Here is a 20,201-nt window from a genome sequence, read left to right on the forward strand (position 1 = left end):
AGAACAGTCTGACAATTTCTCAAAAGCTAAACAATTACCAGAGTACTCAGAGAGCCCATACTTGAATATATAACATAAATAATTAAAAACTCATACTAAAACAGATACTTGAATACATGAATATTCATAGCAGCACAATTTACAATTGTCAAAGGTGGAAACAACCCAAAAATGCATCAATAAATGAATGGATAAACAAACTGTGGTATACACATGCAATGAAATATTATTCTATAAAATTATTCCATATTGCAGTATTGTCCAATAAAAAGAAATGAACCATTAATACATGCTATAATGAGAATAAACCTCAAAAGCATTTTGCTAAGTGTAAAAAGCTAGACACAAAAAGTCACATATATGATTCAATGTATATAAAATACCCACAGTAGGTAAATCTATAGAGACAGAAAGCACATTAGTGGTTGCCAGTAGCCAAGGGAAGGGAAGGGAATAATGATGAGTAACAGCTTAAGGGCTAGGGGGTTATATTTTGGGGCAATGAAAATGTTTTAGACCTAGATAGAAGTGGTGATTGTACAACATTGTGAATATACTAAATGCTACCAAATAATTCACTTTTTAAATTTTTTTGCAGAGACATTTCAGGCTGGAATTCAATGGCATGATCATAGCTTACTGCAACCTTGAACTTCTGGGCTCAGGCAAACCTCCCACATTAGCCTCTCAAGTAGCCAGGACTGCAGGCATGTGCTACCATACCTGACTAATTAATTAATTTTTTTTTTTTTTTTACAGAGACAGGGTCTTGTTATGTTGCCTAGGCTGATTTTCGACTATTTTCCTGGACTCAAGCAGTCCTCCTGCCTTAGGTTCCCAAAGTGCTGGGATTACAGGTGTCAGCTACTGTGCCCACCTATTCACTTTAAAATGGTTAATTTTATATTTTGTAATGTTCACTTCAATTAAAAAAAGATATACTCTTGTCCTTTGCCCAAAGGAATAACAACAAGACCAAAACTTAGACAGTCTTTTATTTAAAACCTTAATTACTAAACGAGAGCTGAAATTATTTAAAAGTGACTAACCCTCTTTCATTACAATGGAAGTCTTATGATGGTGATGATTATTATTGGTATTATAATTATTGCTATGTTTGTTATTGACATATTCATCTGTTTTTTTACCCTATAACACCAAATGTATTTCTATGAACAGAATACAAAACAAATCTATGCAGGAGGATCTTCTAAGCTTTGCACTCCCAGACGTGGTGGATATAGCTGCTAGCTTTAGCACCATTCCACCACAGGTTTCCATTTGAAAACCTAGGACCAGTTATTTATTCATAGCCTTAAGCCCTATGTTACATTGCTCTTTTCATTATAAATAGCACACTTATATCCCCAAACTGTCTAGAAAATACTACAATCATTGCCATAATGAAAACCAGTAGTTTTTTTTTTTTTTTTTTTTTTTTGAGAGCACCACTACTGCTCCTCTCGAAAGGGAATTTCTCAAGAATTTGTCCCTATATATTTCAAGTTTTGGGATTAGAAATAACATATTTAAGACACCAATTCTGAGTTCAGGCTGTTACTATTCGAAATTTACCTACAAACACTGCTTTTCCTTTAAAAACTATAACTAATACACTTTCTCTTCTGTGCTGCCTGTTGATGCAGGACTTACAGGTACTCATTCTCATTAATCAAAGAGTTTACCAAATTTCTCACAGACTTTCTGTCCAATTCAAGTTATACCAACTTGTTGACTTGCAAGTTCATCAACAACTTTTCAAAGTGGCTGTTGACAACATATAAGTTAAATAAACTTTCATTGATTATTCAAGTCTTTACACCCAAGTTTTCAAAATGTCAGTTTGTGAATGACTCCCAAACATAGACCTCCAACACAGATCCCTCAATCCTCATACAGTGCACTTCTCAATCATGAAGTCTTACAGGCACTTCAAAATTATTCTGATCAAACTTACCTTTTACACACGTTTCTCTTCTACCATTTAATCACTCCACCATGCAGTTAGAAACCAACGAGTCATCTTTGACCTTTCCCTCATTCTTATAGGGTCTCAGTCACCTCATCTTAACATTTCTATCCTTAGAGTTCTATCCTGAATTTCTATCTATGTTCATTCCACCATATTAGGTGTTTTTTTTTTAAATCATTTCTTACTTCAATCTTTTTAAAAGGCAAATGTGCTTAAATGTAATTTGCACTAAAATATTTCACAATTTATATTTGTCATTTTAAATTCATCATCCTTAAACCTCATTTTCTGCCACAACTTTCCATCACTCTATTATTTCCTTATTTATTTATTTGTTTATTTATTTATTTTTTTGAGACAGTCCCATGCTGGCGTGCAGTGGCATGATTTTGGCTCACTGCAGCCTCCACCTCCTGGGTTCCAGCGATTCTTATGCCTCATTCTCCTGACTAGCTGGACTGCAGGAGCACACCACCATTTCCAGCTAATTTTTGATTTTTTAGTAGAGACTGGGTTTCACTATGTTGTCCAGGCTGGTCTCAAACTCCTGGCCTCAAGTGATCCACTCAGCTCAGCCTCCCAAAGTGCTAGGATTACAGTCACGAGCTGCCACAACTGGCCTCCTTTTTTTTTTTGTTTTTTTGTTTTTTTTTAATATACACTAGCATGCTTTCACTCGCCCTAAGCCTTTGTAAATGGTGCTCCTCTTGCCTTGAATGCTCCTAACCAATTATTGTTTTCATGCTCATGCTAAAGAAATCAGTTCTGATTGACTAACTGCTAGGAGCTATATCCTTTCTCTTACCCTGCTACCATTACATATCCATCTATTTGTTTTCATAGCAATACTTTTTTTTTCTTTTCTTTTTAGATGGAGTCTCTTTCTGTCGCCCAGTTTGGAGTGCAGTGATGATCTCAGTTCACTGCAACCTCCAGCTCTCTCATTCAAGCAATTCTCCTTGCCTCAGCCTCCCAAGTAGCTGGGATTACAGGCTCTGGGCACCATGCCTGGCTAATTTTTGTATTTTTAGTAGAGACGGGTTTTCACCTTGTTGGCCAGGCTGGTCTCAAACTCCTGACCTCAGGTGATCCGCCCGCCTCGGTCTCCCAAAGTGCTAGGATTACAGGCGTGAGCCACCGCGCCAGGCCTCAATGCATTCCTGTCATTGTACTTATCATATTAGATTGTAAATCAAATGCTTAGTATAATATTTATGAAAAAATACATAATACAGGTGTGTGAATGCAAAAATAAATGAATTTACTAAACTAAACTTTAAAACAATTATTTTAAAGTATCCATAGAAAATATTTGTATAAAGTGAAATAAGGTTTTATATTATGAATGGATTAGATGTGTTTACAATTAATATGTAAATGTAGAGTTTGTAGTTGGAAATGTTTACAATTGAAAATGTAGTTGCCAACAGAAGAGCTATTTCTTTGAGGGTCTATGTTACTGACTGGGTGGAGAAATAACTCATACAATGTAAACCAAAACTACACAAAATGCTTTATAAGCATAGTAGGTTTTATGAAAGAAAAAGAAATTGAATAATACAATGGAGGGTAACTGCTTTGCAAGAAGGTATTTTGTTTCATATTATCAGGGGAGGCTACTTGGAAGTGGTGTCATTTTATCTGAAATTGAAAAATAAATGGCCAGACACAGTGACTCATGCCTGTAATCCCAGCATTTTGGGAGGCTGAGGCGGGGGGATCACGAGGTCAGGAGTTTGAGACCCGCCTGACCAATATGGTGAAACGCCGTCTCTATTGAAAAAAAAAAAATTAGCAGGGCGTGGTGGCGGGTGCCTGTAATCCCAGCTACTCAGGAGGCTGAGGCAGGAGAATTGTTTGAATCCGGGAGGCGGAGGTTGCAGTGAGCCAAGATTGTGCCACGGCACTCCAGACTGGGCGACAAAGTAAGACTCTGTCTCAAAAAAAAAGAAAAAGAAATAAGGGTCCACTACGTGGTGATGCAGGAGGGAAGTGTACAGGAAGATAGAATGGCAGATGAAAGACCCTGAGATTGGGATGATTTGCCATTTTTCTGTAACTGAAAAAGAGCTAGTATGATTGAAAAGGAGATGAGATTGAGGAGGGCTACGTGTATTTAGCCATAGAAGAAGTTTTTCAATTTGATTTTATTATGCTATCAAAAAGGGCAATGAGAAGGCATCACAAGTTTTTCAATAGAGGAGTGATGAAATCTAAACTATTTGTAAAAGCCGTTATTGATGAGGTAAGACAATTTTAGGAGGGTAGGGTGTGTTGTGCCAAGAACAGAAGCAGGGGACCAATGAGAAGGTTATTGTAGTCACCTATTCAAGCAATGAGAGAAACCTAGAGTGGTAGCCATGGAAATGGAAGAGTGAACAGATTTCATTATGTCTTTTTGTGATAATCTGAATAAGAATTGCTGATACGTTACATAGGAGGGAGGAATACAGGAAGGAAGAGCACACGCTATATCCTAAATCATTTGCTTCATAATTAGATGGATGGGGATGACATCTACTGATACGGGGTTGAAAGGGGAGAGACTAAATCAACTTTTTAAATATTAATTTTAACACACCCAACATCACTCAAATGGACACATCAGGTAAGCAAGTGTTGTCATAATAGCATGTTAAAATGTGAAATTTTGAAAGAGACAAACATTCAGCAGATATCAAATACCAAACAACCTATAACACAGACCTTCTTGGGGACTCTGAAAAGAAAGTACTAGAGAATTATTTAGATTATTTACTTTCACAGGGATTTACATTATTGTGTGGCTGGAAACTAAGAGCGTTGTTGAGGGAGATCTGTTTGAGGCTTACAACAGTTGCTGTTGTAAGCCCCATCCTTGCTCAAAAGAAACTTAATGAAATTATTTGGCGAGCTTGATATATGTTCCAGCAGTAAAGAAAAACACACTGGACCAGAATCTTAAGCCTTCTTGGGAAATGTGTAGGATGAAAGACTGGATGACTATCCACTTAGGTGGCAGAGCAAAGGAAGCAACTCTGGTTTTGGGATCCTCTTTCACTCCCATATATATCTAAGAAACAGAATGCTTGAGTGGATCTTGTGGATTGGCTGTGGGCAATGTAGCAGAGAAGGGTACCTAAGCATGCAGAATTCTAGGGGGGTGATAGGAGTAAAAGATAACTATGGAGTGAATCGCTACAAGAAAGACATAGGCAACCTCAAGACTGAACCAGACATACGAACATCAAGGTTGTGCGTGTGTGCGTGTGTGTGTGTGCGTGCGCATGTGTGTGTGTGTGTGCGTGTGTGTGCATGCCTACGTGCACTTGCATGTGTTGGAGAAGGTGGAAGTTCTGGAAAACACTAATAAAATCCCCCATTAAGAAAACAGTGATATTTAAACAATTCTCAAACCCAGGCATGATAATAGCATTGTTCGACAACGTTAGGAATTTCTATACTTGTATTCCCTACTCTTCCTGACCTCTACTTCTTCCTTGTTTCCGCATAAACTACAGGATGTTAAGGATAGAAATATAATGCAGTAAAGAACGGGATACACTGTCAATTAGTAAAAGATCTACCCTGCAGCAGGAGTTTGCAGAGGGAGAAGTCATTCAAGGTTTTTTCCTATTGCATCAATGTAAACTTTTTTCATCATTGAGATTGTTTTGGCAAATTATTATGATCATAGAGCTTTCTGGTACCCAAGAATGAACAGAAAAATTCATGTGGCCTCAGAACACTTTCACCCACTTGCAAGCGAAGGGTAAGGACAAGAATGCAGATACACATTGGAAGCCAAAAAGATGTAGTTGGTATGGATGGTATCTCATCCATAAAAGTGGATGAGATAACTCATAGGGACTAAGCCTCAACCAGGCAAATGCATGCTGCTCTTATCTCTGTGTTTCTGAGAAGCCACATGCTGTATTTCAGAAAAGGATAAAACCATAGAGAATGATGTCATTTAGCACTATCTTTTCTAACTGCAGAAATGTCAGCTATCCAGCAAATGCCTAGATCTATAGTATTTTTCTTTAAAATTTGCTAAACCTTTTTAGAGAAAATAACTATTTCAATGGAAATGGAAGAATTACTTGGCAATGAGTAAAGGAATCATCCACTATACTTAAAAATATATTAAGTTAATCTCACTTAAAATGTAGTGTAATTCTAAAAATAGAAAGCCAAAGAGCACATTTTCTCACTTATAAATGGAAGCTAAATGATGAGAACACATGGACCCATACCAGGGAACAACACACAGTGGGGCCTGTTGGAGGGTGGAGGGCGAGAGAGGGAGAGGATCTGGAAAAACAACTCATGATCTTAATAACTGGGTGATGAAATAATCTGTATAACAAACACCCATGACACAAGCTTCCCTATGTAACAAACCTGCACGTGTACCACCGAACTTAAAAGTTTTAAAAAATTTAGTGTAATCTTGGCAAATATGTATCCACGGAGGAGAAACCAGATGCTGAAGCTATGGGATACAATGGGGGGAAATGTAAATTTTGACTCATACAAATGTACTGTTGAATCCAGGCTTCAGCAATTTTAAAGTTATGAAACAGAAATGCTCCTAAATGGCAAAATATATCTGCCTCATGTGGCTACTGTACAGGTATGTGAACTGATTCAGGCAAGGCACCTGTGTAGTATTTATAAAAATATTAGTTTTTTCCCCTAATATTTGTAAAGAATGTATATTTTCAATTCACACTTTCTAAATATTGTATTGCTAAGTATGTATAAGCATACTGATCTGAAAACCTCACCCTTTACTTAAATCTCTAATTCAGCTGGTGTAGTACTTATAAAATGCTTACTTCAGTCATGCAGGCATATTAAGATTCTTTGCACTGTTATTTAAATGATTGGTAGGCTTTGAAGACAGATTTCACTTCGTTTAAAAGATTTCAGTCTCACAGGCTCTGCTGCTCACCCCCAGGGCATCCTCTCCCCATGGCTGATTGATTCATTACACTGTTGTTACAGTTCATTAAAAGAATGAGGGATGCTGATAATTCAGCAGATGCAATTCACTGGCCTCTGTGTGGGTCACCTACCACTGTGAGTTTTGCCCTGTGAAACAGGACAGCATAATGTGGGAGAGTAAAGAAAAAAATGGTCTTTGCTTGAAGCCCTCACGTTTGGTTTAATACATCTTTTGTAAATCAAATCAGAAAAACAACCCCCCACATTTTAAGTTTTGTTTGTTTGGGTATTTGGGTAATATTTTTGACCACTACTGTTTTACAGCAAGAGATAAGTCACTATGACCCAGTGTAAGATTATTTTTCTGACAACACTGATCTCTATAGCAGTAGCAACAGTGAAATTTTACTACCAAGAAAAGATCTTATATAAAGTAAGTGATGTAACATGGCAATATCATATAGAGAAAATTGTCAGCTGACAGGTGATTACTTAGTGTGTGCTAGACAGTGTGTTAAGTACTCAAAATGTAATGGTAAACACGTCAGACATAAGATGTGAGAGAAGGATAGTGGTATTGTAGAGTGTTGCATTATCAGTCTTGCTACCAGTTAATGATAAAGAGTAAAGATAGACTTGCTAGGAGGATTCGCATACTAAATACACAAGATTTGTCTGATTGGACTAGTAGGGTAAACTATTCTTTGGTGTAGTCTATGGAATCAAGGTGAGGGGGGACTTTCTGTTATTCCTATCAGTCAGAGTTGGACCCATGGGGAGAAGATTTTCTTTTTATTCTGGGTTCCATCATCTGGTCCATTTGGAGGAACTTAGGATGTCAGATTTGATAGTCTGTGGTGTACTGTTTCATCTAAATCCAGAACATGTGAGAACAGCCTGAACCTGTGTAGCCCTTTGGCCAGCTGCTTGATAATAGAAAAGGGGACGGCATGGTACCCTCAACGTGTGTAATTTAAGAGTTTTTCTGTGAAGTAAGAGAGGAGAGCAGCACCTACAGAATGAAAATGACAGTCAAGGGAAAATCAAGAGATGTCTAAGGTTTATTTCCAACAGAATGCCAGCAACTTCATGCAGACAGCAGTGTAAAATCTGTCAAAGAGTAATTAATCAGTTAATGTTTGCTAATTAATGAGTGATTGAATTAATGAATAAGTGTCATGCGCTAGACGATTGCTTTGTGAGACATAAAAGATAGGAAACTGGAGATGAAAAGGACAAATAAAGACTAAACACATAATATATTTTGCTATAAATAATGCTCTATTTCAGTTTGTTCCAGAGCTGCAATTTATACTGCTACAACTTAATTTTGAAAAAAATAATTCTTAAATACTGAGAACTATGGAGAATTCTAATGAAAAAAATTCATTAACATGCTAAAATAGAAAGCAATCAATCATTGGCTAACTCAGCTGAAATAAAAGACAAATCGAATATTTGCATAGTGTTCACTTTAATAAAGAAAGTTTACATAATTTATCTCTCCTAATTCTTTTTCATTCTTAGGTATCAAATCGGTCTTTTACAAACTACTTACATGAAGACAAAAGTGCTGACTGCGTGTTTTCAGTTTCAGTCACCATCAACTTCTTCTGTCCGTCAAACATGCAGGAACAAAGTATAAAAGCATGCGATATTAAATTATTGTTATCTTTGGTATCCTAATTAATTAGCTAAATGATTTTAGAAGTGTATACAGCTTCCCAAACAAGAAAGTTTTTCAAAAATATATTTTAAGTCTTTTTTCATTATTTTGTTACTGGAAAGGGGGTCTGATCCAGACCCCAAGAGAGGGTTCTTGAATGTTGTGTAAGAAAGAATTTGAGGCAAATCCACAGAGTAAAGTGAAAGCAAGTTTATTAGGAAAGCAAAGGAATAAAAGAATGACTACTCCATAGACAGAGCAGCCTCGAGGGCTGCTGGTTGTCCACTTCTATGGTTTTTTTAAAATTATGTGCTAAACAAGGGGGGGATTATTCATGCCTCCCCTTTTTAGACCATATTGGGTAACTTCCTGGCATTGCCATGGCATTTGTAACCTGTCATGGCGCTGGTGGGAATGCAGCAGTGAGGACGACCAGAGGCCACGCTCATTGCCATCTTGGTTTTGGTGGGTTTTAGCCAGCCTCTTTACTGAAACCTGTTTAACAGCAAGGTCTTTATGACCTCTATCTTGTGCTGACCTCCTATCTCATCCTGTGACTTAGAATGCCTAACCATCTGGGAATGCAGCCCAGTAGGTTTCAGCCTCATTTTACCCAGCTTCTATTCAAGATGGAGTTGCTCTGGTTGAAATGCCTCTGACAATTGTATTCTGAGAATCTTTATTTTCAAAACTGTATAGCAGAGATTGTTATGCAGTCTGGCAAGATTATGTAGACTGTAGTAGAGTTTGTTGCATGGGCTCAATATACCATGTAACAAAAGCTTTATTCTGGCACTGTCCAAGTCAGAATTGTATATCCCAGAAATATAGTACTTTATCATACTATAATGGTCAGGAATTTTCTTTTATCTGGTTCACAAATTATGTGTTCTTTTTACGGAAATTTATATATATATGTATTATGTGTGTGTGTGTATATATATGTGTGTGTTTATATATATAGTGTGTGTGTCTATATATATATGTATGTGTGTATATATATATATACGTATATATATATACATATATGTGTATATGTACGTATATATATACATATATGTATATATATATACACGTATATATGTATATATGTATACGTATATATATGTATACGTATACATATGTGTATGTATACATATGTATACATATGTATATGTATACATATGTATACATATACGTATATGTATACATATGTATACATATACGTATATGTATACATATATATACACATATATACATATATACACATATATATACATATATATATACACACATATATATATATATATACACACACATATATATATATATATCTCCAGCATGCATTATACAGCCTCAATTTTCTCATCAGTAAAACGGGTCAGATAGATAATAATCAGATGCTCAACTTACTGTAGGATTATGTCCCCAACTATTTAAAAATATTTTCAGTTTACAATGGTTTTATACTGACATAACCCCATCTTAAGTTACTGAGCTGCTGAATGTTTATCGCTTTTGTACAATAAGAAATCCAAAGAATCTTCAATTGAAGCATTATAAATCGGGGACCATCTGTATAGTTAACTTGCTAGTCTTTGCCATACGAAAATTCCTTAAACACACAAATGATTGCATGACTTAATAAATCTGAATTTTTAATTACTTCCTAATTTACATAGAAAATGGTTTAACCACTACAGTTCTCAATTCTAAATCACCCAGGGTAGAATCCAGGGCACTCCATAATAATGCAGAGATTATAAGAAATGTAGCTTCTGATGGGTAGTGTATTACTTGGGCATGAGGATGCAATGGCAATTAGGGATGAGAAGAAACTTTTAATTCAAAAATTAAAATGGCTTTTATCATTATGAAGACATGTATTATTTAGAAAATGAAAAGTCCAGGCTGCTATAGAAACTGAAATTTCCCTTGCATTTGTATACCTTTCTTTTACACAGGAGATCTGTAGTTTTGTATGGAGAGTCACCAGGCTTCTCTAGTTTCACTTGGGCATATGCAAAACCTCTTAGATCTCTAGCCCTTCAAGCACTGCCTGAGATCCATTGTTATACTTGTCACATTAAGAGCCTCATGATCAGATTTTGCCTTGTGCTTAACTGTAATGAGTAATGTTAGAGATGCTGATAACAAAAGTCCTGTATTACTAAGTATGCAGTAAAGAAGAGTGACCCACAGGGCTTAGCATAATGTTTACCTTTCCCTCACTAGAAAAAAAGATATTTTATAATCTTGATGAAAGAAATATCACATGGAACAATCAGGTAATCTGACCACATTTATTGTGCTTTTCTTTTGAGCCTATAGTTTCACCAACAGACTATTTCAAAATCAATTGCAATTTTACAAAATTTGGTTTTAATATATATTACTCCCCTGGGCCAAATTTTAATTTAAGTTTTCTAGTGAGTTATATACTTGAGGCCTTTGCAGGCTGCTCTGTGTATTTAGAGCATAAGAATTCATGAGACAACCTCAGCATTCTCATTAGAAACAGCATGTCCAAAATCATTACTGTACCTGCAGGCTCCTTAACTAATAGACACAGAAATCTAATGCAGACCTAGTAATATATTTCAGTTGTCCTTGTTGGTCTATATACCTTCTCAAAAAGAAAACCCATATATTTTGATGAGGATAAATTATAATTCTTTTTCCTAAGTCAGTTTTGTCTCTAATGAGCTTGAGCCGGCGATGGTGTTGTGCAATCAGCACATCAAAACTAATGATGGTTTATGTGTGAGACACAAAAGCTTAAAATCAGTTACCTAAGAGTTTTGTAATTGTTGCCAAAAGTCTACAGGTCTGTGCTCCATTTAAAAAAAAATACTTCCTAAACTAAAAGAAACAGAAGCCTGATGCAAAAATAATGTATACGGAATAATTTCATTTATATAAAGATCCAAAATAGACATGACTGATCTTGAATGTTAGAAGTCAGGTTAGTAGTTAATTACATTTAGGAAGAAAAAAAGACTAATAATTGTGAGCAGACAGAAAAGGAGCTTATGAGATGATGATAATATTTCATTTCTTTATCTGAGTGAAGGCTATGCATAAATGTTCATATTGCAGACTTAGGATTTGTGCACTTTTCTGTGTGTATGTTATCAGCAATAAAAATGCTTTGAAACTTGTAGTCTGTGTAATAGTTCCATAAAGTTGAAATCAATTGTCAGAGGATTTCTTAACTGCTACCATTGTGTCTACATCTCAGTCTTCTCTTTATATAAAGAAAAAAACAAAAACAAAATATAGCCTTGCTCATTCAGGGGCACAGAATGAGTTCATGAGAATACTAATAGTTATGTCTTTGTTCCAAGAAGATTATTTCTGCAAAATTTTTATTATTATCCATTTTATCTATACAATTTCAAAAGAAGCTAGTAAATGAAAAATTCTATATAAGCTGCCAAAGGGATTGTTTTAAACTATCCTTTCCTATGTTCATTAAAAATTGAATATATATGGCTTTTCAACTCATGGGCTAGAATAAAAATATCAGCTTATTTATGATAATTGAGACTATGAGGATGGATGAAACTGCCTAAGGAGAGAGATAGAGCATAAAGTGAGAACAAAATTTGTTCTATAACACAATTGTGAGAAATGCCAAGATTTGAAGAGCAGATGGGGGAAGACGATACAGTAGAAAATAGTGAAGAGGAACAGTTATCTGACTAGGTAAACCATAGCAATGTGTCATCAGAGTCCACTGATGATAGATCTAAGCAGAGGGGAGATCAAAAGTCTAAAATGAGGCAAGCGCAGAGTCAACAGAAAAAGTTGCTGCCCTTAAGCATGTGTAAAAGCTAAAAGAAAGAAGGTAGTAAAGGTAAAGTTAAAAATCCATGTGAAAATGGAAACCCAGAATCCAAGGGTAAGAAATTTACTTTAATCAAAGTTATAACTTATTTATTAGTTACTAAATGCTATATCCTCTAGTTATATTGTCTGGTATGATTTTACCTTGATACTAGGAGAAAGAATTTAATCACTGTTCTACTGATTGCTGTACAAAAGCATCATCCTTAGGGCAATTAGAATGATCTGTGAAGCTACTCACACATCTACCATACCATCACTCCATGCTAACTTATCTCCTATTGATCATGGAAAGTTTCCAGGAATCTTTTAATTTTATTCTGGTCTATGTTTTAGAATGATATTTTTAGAATACGTGTTCTTTTTCTCATGTGTTGGTGTTTTTGTTAAGTAGGTTTTGGCTAAGATCAGTACCTGGTTTTATGCCTCACAAAACTAAAATATATATGAAAATTATGCAAATTAAATATTTTATTAAAGTATTTCAGAATAAACTCCTTTGTTTATAATTATAAACTCTTTCATTATAATTGATTTAACAGTAACAAGTAAATACAACTTAAAACATCAAACAGGTAAAAACAGAATTTTAAGAATCTTCCAAGAAGCAAAGATTGTAACGTTATATGCATTGATTTGATTAGTCATATTCATGAAGATCAATTAATACAATAAGGGAGAAAGGCACATTTACAAAGGAGGCACTTTAGTCCATATGCTTCAAAATGGAAACAGACAGTATCTTCAGGAAGACTGTTTCAAGGATTCTAAATACAGAACAAGATTTAATTTTTGTAAATGGTTAGATTCTGATTTTATCTAAAATATTATTTTAAATGACTATAATCTTGAAACTTCTTGTCCTTCTGGAGCTGAATCAGTAGGCCTTTCTTCCCCTACCTGTAATGTGAAAGGACTTTATTTTCAAGGGAATGGGAAGAATTTTATTTGTATGAACTGAATTAGAAAGTGCAGGGGCTAAATAAAAATCCACTTGTAAGAATTGAGAGAGAAAGTGAAGAAGCGAATACTAATATATGGTATAATTGATTTTTAAGAAAGGAATATAAAGCCTATAATGGTTCCTTTTGTATTAATTATGTCGCTTTGTGCCTTAAAATTCTTTAATATCTTTCTTTTCCTAAGGTCCTTAGAATGTTAAATAGGTCTTTTATGGTTTATATTCTTAATGCTTTCAGCCTCATCTCTCATCAGGCCCTTTTGAACCCTATGCTTAGGCTGTACCAAACTACCTGCAGTTCTCCAAATGTCCCAGACCATTTCAAATCTCTATACATTTGCATATTTAAAGCCTGTATAAATATCAGCTTCTTGTTGTACCTGAAATACCTTCTCTCCTTATCTACTTAGTCATCAATCACATTAAACCTATTCTTTAGAGCCCTTTCTGAAATCTCTCTCCTTACACAAAATTGCCTCATCTCTCCATTGTGCCCCAAACAGATACTGATGCAGAATTCAAACTCGGTGCCTTTTATGTTCTATCACATTTGCTTAAGCCTCCTGCACTTGTAGTATCTTGAGTACTTTGAAGACAAGGATCATGATTGAGACACCTTAGCATCTCTCGTATCTGTAGCACCTTGTATAGTGCTGAATACCATTAAACATATATGTGGAATAAAGAAGCCAGAAATAGACTTACTCAAATATGTTATATTAAGTGCTTTTTGACAAAGATACAAAAACAATTCAATGGAGAGAGTATACCCTATTCAACAAGTGGTGCTGGGGCAATTGGACTTGTATAGGCAAACAAACAAACAAACAAAAACAAAAAACAACCAGAATCTTAATGGAAACCTTACAACATATATAAAATTTAACTCCAAATGGATCATAGACTTACATAAAAATATAAATGTCATCAGGGAAATGCAAATGAAAATTACAACAAAATGTCACTACACGCTCATGAGAATGACAAAAATAATTTTAAAAGTGACAATACCACATACTGGCAAGAATGCAGAGAAACAGTATCACTCATAGATTGCTGATGGGAATGTAAAGTTGTACAGACATTCTGGAAAACAGTTGGGCAGTTTCTCATATAAATAAATATGAAACTAGCATATGACTCTGCAATTGTATTCTTTGACATTTTCCCCAGAGGGGTGAAACTTGTTTACAAGTTTTCATAGCAGCTTTATTCATAATAACCGGAAACTGGAAAACCCACTTGTCCCTCAGCAGGTGAAAGGCTAAACAAACTGTAATGCATACGCACTATGGAATACTATAAAGAAATAAAAAGAAATGAGCTATTGATATGTATAACAACTTGGATGACTACAGGGAATTATGCCGAGTGAAGAAGGCCAATTATAACATCGTGGTGGACACAGGAACACATACATGTGATACAACTGTATAGAACACACACACACAATGACAACTAAAACTGGGAAAATCTGAATAAGATCAGGTGACGTTATGAATGTCAATATCCTAGTTGTACTACAGTTTTGCAAAAACTCAAAAAGGGTACATGGTGTCTTTCTGTGGTATTCTTATAATCGTATGTGAATCTACAATTATCTCAATAAAATTGTCATTAAAAATAGTAGTTGAATAACTTTCCTGGTTTTCTTCACACAAATATCCAGGAATTTAAGTATACTTCGCAGGAGGAATAGGGAAAAGTATAGTTAGTACACCTCCCTGGAAGTGGAAAAATAAAGAAATTAACTTTTAGCTCTTCTAAATGGAGAAGGAAACTTCTACTAAGAAAAATCAAAGGACAATATAATAAAATTCACAGAACTTATTAGATTAACCAAAAAAGAGAGAGAGAGAGTGTGTGTGTGTGTGTGTGTGTGTGTGTGTGTGTGTGTGTGTACAGTATTTGGGAGAATTCAAGTATTGACAAGTTTTTAAAACAATTTACCTGGTTATCTCATCAGATTTAGTAGATGGGTTCCTGAAAACATTAGTTGGAGGAAAAAAGCTGCAATATTTTAAAGTAAAAATAGAATATTAATTACAAAAACTTTATTAATATTTTATTTTATAATTCACACACTTCATAATTTATAATTCATAATTGAATTATAAAAGTTTATTTTGTGGTAATAAGAATATTTGGAATAATGGAATAATAATAGGTAAAAAAATCTTTTTTAAAAATTGTAACAAACACACCAAATTTCCTCCTACACATTACAATTAAACTACAATATTAACCTTGTCCAAGGAAGGTTATATTTAGCCTAACACTTAACTGAATACATTTATGTAAAATTGTAAAAATACACTGTTTTACATATTCAAAGATTTCAAATGCATGTGTTTTAAGTCAGTGAATATATTTTTGCCACAGGTACATTAGAATTTATCACTTAGAAAAAATTTGAAAAAACCACTATCTATGCTAATTGTTTCAGAAGGGGAATGTAATATATAAGTGGCTATACCCTTGAATTTTATATCTTTTTAAAGAATGAAAGTTGTGATAAATTTGCATTGATTTTCACTGCAGCCAAATACAACAAAGAATTTTTGAAAGCACCCTATGGGATATTAATACAGATGTGTAAGTGAAAGATATTTAAGGGCCTTTTTTTTTCTCCTCTAAAAGGACCCAGGTAGTTGTAGCCAACACAGCTCTTTTTATTCAATATGATAATTTAAAAAATCTATATGACAGAGATTTCATTTTATCATTAAAGTAACAAAAGAAGGGAGCTTTAAAGATATATTTTTAAATGTTTTTCTTTTATTTATTTGTGCATAATTTTTATGTTAGAGTTCCTCTTATTATTTTATAAAGCATCACTGTTGCCCTCAAGTAAATCTCAAAAAGATGTGTACTCTACCATACTCTGCAAGAGGGAGAGCTTCTTGGTCTGAGGGCTCTAAAATTTTGACTGTAGTTTAATTGAGTAAAGAAATACAAACTTTCCTCACAAAAAGTATATTTCATATTTTTACTATAAAATGCATAACCATAATTAAAATAATAATGTTGAAGGCCAGGAATGGAAGAGAAAATCAAAGCAAAGCATGTGGGCTGAAGACCTAGAAGCCTAAATCAGGATGCCAAATCAGGAGCAGGCAATGGAAATCAGGACTTCAGATGCCTAGGAAAACAAGGTCTAGCATATCCTACAAGTAGCAGGAAATCTGCATGGCTTATTTTTTTTTCTTTTTCTCCCAGGAAGCAACAAGCTGGTAGTGTCATTACAAAGGCGCCCACCAACCTATTCAGCCTATCCAGTGTGCAGCCAGATACAAGGTACATAAAGCCTAAAGACGGAAGTAGTAAGGATAGCCAATTTGCTCAGAATCTGCTTTATGCTTTCCCCAATCTCAGGAACCCCATGTATTATCTATCCAGGAGCCCGAAACTCCAATACATTAATACAATATCAGTTCTTTTGTATATACTGAGGAGCCTAATACAGGGATAAAAAGAGAAGGAAAAATAAGTTTTCAAGAAAGCTGAGCACAGTAAAAGTTACAAAATATCAGTGTAAATGTCATGAGAGGACCGACAAGCACTAAAGCCAAATCATCCACAGATTTGCACATAAGTATTTAAAATAATAGAACCATGTTCCAAAGGTTTAAATACGTACACTTAAAATTATCATAGATGAAGAAAGGAGTAACACTCATAAAGTAATTAAAAGAAGTACCACGAACTGTGGGATACAAAAAGATCTACAGTTAACCCTTGAACGATGCAGGGGTTAGGGAGACTGACCCTTGTAGTTGAAAACCCATGTGTAACTTTTGACTCCCCTACAACGTAACTACCGATAAAAGACAAACTTCAGCTGAGTTAAATTTAAAGGCATTTAATTGCGCACTGAACGATTCCAATCCAGCAGCCCCCAGAATCACAGCAGATTCAATAAAGTAAATGAGATCACAGGGGCAATCAATGAACTGATGACCAGAAGTGAGGAATCACCCAAAGGAAAGAACAGAGCATTAGAGAGCTGAAATTTATGAAATTGTATGTTTAGTAAGAAAGTCCAAATTACCCTGTTTAAATATTCCATTTATTTTCTACAAGATCCATGATGAATAGTGTCCAAAAGTCTATCCTTAACACAGTTGTCCATAATCTTTTTAAGCCTGACATCGTACTTCTCTGATCAAAGCACTACAGTTTCACCCCAATAAAAAGCAAAGTTATAACATTCTGCAATATCCATAAGATTGAGTAATCTCCCTTACCTTTTTGACTTCATCTTATACTTCTTTCCATATACTGATCAAGCTCAAACCACTTTGAACTTCTTGCCTCGGGATACTTTTTCCCAACAAGCTACATAGCTCATTTATTGCTTCAAGTCTTTCCTCAAATGTCATCCTTCTCCTAATTCCTTCAGTGACTACACTGCTTAAAGTGATAACCCACTCCTTTCCCATGCTCCGCATTTCCAATCCCCTTCATCCTATGTATTATTTTTTGCAAGCACGTATAAACTGTGCTGGGTTACATTATCCTTTAAATGTATTTAATTCCCCCTGCCTCCATGTGAGTATATGCTTTTCTGCCCTTGACTTTGTGTGTGGTAATATGAGAATTATTTCAGAATAAGCATGTATTTGGGACCATGTGATACGCTTCGGCCAATAGATGATGTTAACAGATGGAATTAAGCAGAAGTTTTAAATTTTTTGCACAGTGGAGCTTGTCTTTAGCTGCTGTGCAACCTCCATCCCAAGAATATGTACCTGAGAGCTTGTTGGTTTCAGGACCATGGGAGACATGAGGAATGGATCTGGATGCGACTTGCAGATTGAAGCCAATCCCAGCTGAGTATAATGCATGTCCCTCAGCTGACTCATGCACATAAATGAACTCAGGTGAGAACATCAGAACCCCCGTTTAGACTCATAGACACATCAGAAGCAAAGGTTTAGTGTTGCCTGAGATTTGAGGATTAGGTATAATTATTGTGATGTCAGGTAACTTTACACCATATTTTACATATTATTATGTATTTTAGGTATTACCGATCTCACCTACCAGGATGCCTACACTACAAAGGCAGGATTTTTGGTTTTTCATTTTGTTATAAATTGTGTATTCCAAGGACTTAGAATGGATGAAACATGAGACACTGTAGTTTCTCAGAAAATATTTGTTGATTTTTTGTTGTTGTTGTTTCATTTTTCATTTCTTTCTTACTTTTTTTTTTTTTTAATAGTGTCCCTCTATGTTGCCTAGGCTGGACTTGAGCTCCTGAGCTCAAGCAATCCTTCCACCTGAGTCTCCTGAGTAGCCAGAACTACAGGTATGCTACTGTATCTGACTTTGTTTTAAAGGGTTGGATAATGGGTACAAAATACAGGTAGGTAGAAGAAGTAAGTCTAGTGTTTAGTAGCACAAGAGGGTGACTATAATTAGTAATAATTTTTGTATATTTCTAAATAACTTGAGTGAAACTGTAATGTTTCTAACACAAAGAAATGATAAATGTTTAAGGTGATGGATATCCCAATTACTCTAATTTGGTCATTACACATTGTATGCTTACATCAAAATATCACATATACCCTACACATATGTACAAATATTATGTATCCATAAAAATTACCAATTAATTTCTTAAATTTGTTATATGTATTAATGATTATTTGAATGTCTGTATCCCCAGTCATATTAAATTATTCTGATGAGTATTTAATATAAAAATAGATTCTATTTTTAAATTCTACCAATAAGCCATTTGAAATTTAAATCTAAAATTTATAGTTGTATCAAACATTATGATAATTAGGTATATATATATAAAACAAATTGTGTCCAAAATGTATATACTAAATAAAAAAAAAATCTAGGTAATTTTAAATTTATCTTTTTTTAAATTATACTTTAAGTTTTAGGTTACTGTGCACAACGTGCAGGTTAGTTACATATGTATACTAAATTTATCTTAAATAAATTTTTAATATAGAGATTTTGAGAAACTTTTATCAAATTTAGCCCAAGGATATGTTGTTTTTGAGGTTACTGGAGTGTTATTGTTTTAATAATGTTTATATTCTGTATATTGCTTATATGTAGAGATATAATATTTTTTCTATTTTGAGTTTGTATACAGCGAACATACATTTAATTCAAATTAACAGTCCATAATTGCATTGAATTTTGGGAGCAAATACATTGTTTTATATCTTTATTTCTAATTATTTACATTATTTTTCCCTAACATCATTCTGTCTACAATCTTCAGTATAATGTCAAACAAGAGAATTATTATTTTTAGGCATAATTTTCTCCTTTCATATATTAATGAGAAGGTTTCAGTAATTCAGCATTAAGACCAGGGTTTGCTGTAAATTCTTTGTAGATAATGTTTATCATGTTAAAGTTGATCTTTTATAATTCTAATTGGCTAAGGGCTTAAAATGAATGTATTGAACTTTATCAAATGCTTTCTCTGTCTCTTCATGTGGTCATATGATTTTTTTTTTCTCTAAAATGTTGAGTTACAGTATTAAAACATCTGCTATTATAGAACATACTTGCATTTATGTAATAAAATCCTTCCGTCATAATAATTATATGTATGTATATACACATGTACACATATGATCTTCATCTAATAAAATTGTTGGCTGAATTTAATTTACTGTTATTTTTTAGAACTTTTGCATCTATGTTTATTAGTGCAATTTGCTTGTAATTTTTTTTGTGAGGTTTAGGTTTCTAGATCATGCTGACTTCATAGAATAACTCGGAGAGGTTTTTTTCCCTGTCTGTGTGTGTACGTTTTCCTTTTTTTTTTTTTTTTTTTTTCTGAGAGAAGGGGAAGTCCTTAC

General features: G+C 34.4%; 1 long non-coding RNA gene across 1 annotated transcript in view; it reads right to left on the minus strand.

The window, feature by feature from the left end:
- The window catches only part of LOC129047965 (uncharacterized), a 176,717-nt gene that overhangs the window by 85,946 nt on the left and 70,570 nt on the right, over positions 1–20,201 (minus strand). The window contains exon 5 of the long non-coding RNA XR_008509905.2: positions 8,460–8,514. This is a non-coding gene — a long non-coding RNA (uncharacterized LOC129047965). The remainder of the gene's footprint in view (positions 1–8,459; positions 8,515–20,201) is intronic.

This window comes from Pongo abelii, chromosome 13 (assembly GCF_028885655.2).
Source record: "Pongo abelii isolate AG06213 chromosome 13, NHGRI_mPonAbe1-v2.0_pri, whole genome shotgun sequence".
Taxonomy (NCBI): Eukaryota; Metazoa; Chordata; class Mammalia; order Primates; family Hominidae; genus Pongo; species Pongo abelii.